The 2,627-nt window shown below is 57.6% G+C and overlaps 1 long non-coding RNA gene across 1 annotated transcript; it reads right to left on the minus strand.

Annotated features, from left to right (window-relative positions):
* Window positions 1–6: 6 nt before the first annotated feature.
* On the minus strand, window positions 7–2,235 carry LOC123323872. Its single transcript, XR_006539561.1, has 4 exons — window positions 1,600–2,235; window positions 1,362–1,493; window positions 451–545; window positions 7–165 (listed from the first exon to the last, which is right to left on the minus strand). It is a non-coding gene; the product is annotated as an uncharacterized LOC123323872 (long non-coding RNA).
* Between the last annotated feature and the right edge of the window lie 392 nt (window positions 2,236–2,627).

Consider the following 2,627-nt stretch of genomic DNA (forward strand, 5'->3'; position numbering starts at 1 on the left):
GTGGGGGCCCAAGGTGGTGATGGGCACGATCCCCAGCACCTCCTCACAGACATCTGGCACGTGGGCCTCCGTGTCCTGCACGGTCACCAGCCACTCCTCCCCGGTGCGGCGGCTCACGCCTCTCAAGTCTCGAAAGTTCTGCTGAGCCCGGAGGTGCAGGGCCGTCTGCGGGACAAGATGTCCGGGCATTTGAGGAAACTGACTTCCAGTTTCCTCAGGGGAGCTGGGAGCCCCACTGGCCACTGAGTGCTCCCGGGCCGGGACATCAGTCTCTACCAGCCCAGGAGGACTTTTGAACCCTCTCAGAGGACCCAGGAGACTCCTCAGGGAGCTGACCCCCCCAGTTTTCTGTTAGTGGCCCCAGAAATATTGCTTCTCCTCTACTTTCATGGTCTCTGCCACTAGGAGTGAGGCCTCCTCCAGGGTCCCTCCACCCCCGAGAGCACAGACCTTTTCTGTGAGGATCACAGCATCCACCAAATCCAGAACCTCCTCGAACACTGCCGGGAGATATGCACCCACGGTGCGGACCAGCCATTCTTCTCCTGGGCCAAGGGTGGAGAGGGGAGGGTCAAAGGGCACCCAGCCTGCTCCCAGCTGCCCCTTCCCGCAGCCTGGACCACAGGGCACCCGCCGAGCTCTGCAGGTGAGATGCCAGACCCGTCAGGCTCCAAGGCCTGACAGGAGTGCATATATCAATTTTTTTCTGAGGCCAGAGGAAAACCAACCCCTGACCAGGACAATAAGGAAAGCCGTCCAAGGGCCCAAGGTGCTGCCACGCCTACTCTGAGCTCCAAAGACCAACTTTTTCCCTTCCCCTGAAACTGGCAGAACTGCCTCTAAGAGAGTTGGAGATACGGTCTACTTTCTTGGAGAAGCACAAGTGCCTGGCTACAGCCTGGCCCTTGCTCGTCATAACCCCCGGCAAGTAACCTCACTTCCGTGCCTCCGTGAGGTCATATGGAGAATGGGAATCATAGGACTCCACAGTTGTTCGGAGACTCTGAGTTCCCATCTGTAAAGCATTTTGAACCGTACCTGGCACAGACTGATAACATCACGTGGGCCAAATACGATTGCTAGTTGTATACGACCACCTGCGTTGTTGATCTAGAAACAGACACGACTGCTGCCCACCCCCCTCCCCCGCCCCCGGTAAAGCCATGTCAGCATGTTCATGATCACAGGCTCAGGGGACAGCTGGCATGAAGCTGGGGTGGGGAAAGCAGCCGTGGGCGGCCCCCAAAAGCTTCTAAGAGATACCAGGGAAGCACTTCCTCTCAGGCTGCTAATGGCCATCCCCACCCCTGCAGGCAAGGCACGGCCCGCCCACCCCCATCAGCACCCCTCATCGACCCCACCTGTCACCCTCTCCTTGCCCTCCCGGTCCCAGCACTCCTTGCGGGCCCTCAGCCGCAGGGCCTGGTTCTGCTTGATGACTGTGGCCTGAATGATCTCCAAGACCTCCACCTCCTTCCGGGGGATATAGGTGCCTGGGAAGGGAAGGGGAGGCAGAGGTTGAAGCCCGGCAGGTATCAAAGCAGTAATGGAAAGGCAGGGAGTCTTGGACCTGGACTCCGGCCAATGCAAGGAACTTACCAGGCCCTTCAAATAGCCACTCATCTCCTGCCACCACCTTGTCTCCGTTCTTATCCTCAAAATCCAGCAACGCCTTAAGATGGAGGGCAGTGTTGGGCAGAACCACCTGCAGGGGGGTGATGTCCTAACAGGGGAAGAAGGGAGGTCGTGGGACATTGAGTACTGTGATCCCAGGAGTCAAACCCGATACCTTGGAGGTCAGAGGCCACAGCATCAACCTTCCCATGTCCCCAGATAAGCCCCCAAGCGGAATGTACAAGGTAGGGGTGGTCCCAAAGCCGTCTGGTCTGAAGAACGAAGACCGTTGAGAAAGCAAGTGGATGCACTGCCAATGAGCCAAGGACTCACAGTGCTCTGGAGGAAGGGCTTAGAAGTGGTTCTGAGCTACAAATCTGCGCGGGGAAATGGGGAAACGCCTCAAGGCCTCGTGTGCACCATGGCCCTCTACGAAGTGTAAGAAGCGGGAAGTCTGAACAGCTCTAACAGGCACGCTCTGGGCACATGGCGTGGTTGTCAGGGTTGCTTCGTGGTCACAAGACAGCCGTTGGACTGCAGCCATCACATCTCCCTTCATCAGGAAGGGGCACCTGGCAACAAGTACCCAAACCTTTCAGAAGTCTGTAGAAATGTTTCTATGAGTAGGACTTCACTTGGTCTTTGGTCTGAGGGAGGCAGGAAAGCAAGCAAAGAGAGCTTCACAGAGGCTAAGAGACATGCCCAAGGTCCCACAACTAGTAAGAACGGGATCAGGTCTTGAACCACAGTCTTGGTGAAGCCTGCCTGCCACTCTTAGTGGCCCGGGGCGGAATAGGGTCAGGTAACTCCACTCTCCCCGCTGACCACACACGGGGTTGGAGGCAGAGCTGGAGGCTCACTGGGCAGGCAAGCCCTTCCTTGTGCGCCTTCAACGTACACAGCACCGGCCGGCTGTGGCGGGGGCAGGCTTGCCACAGCTTCGTGGATTGCAAGTTCCAGCAGGTGACAGGACAGATACAGACCCTTCTCTGAAAACAGACCATGGACAGTGT

Source organism: Neomonachus schauinslandi, unplaced genomic scaffold, assembly GCF_002201575.2.
Source record: "Neomonachus schauinslandi unplaced genomic scaffold, ASM220157v2 HiC_scaffold_1737, whole genome shotgun sequence".
In the NCBI taxonomy this organism is placed as follows: Eukaryota; Metazoa; Chordata; class Mammalia; order Carnivora; family Phocidae; genus Neomonachus; species Neomonachus schauinslandi.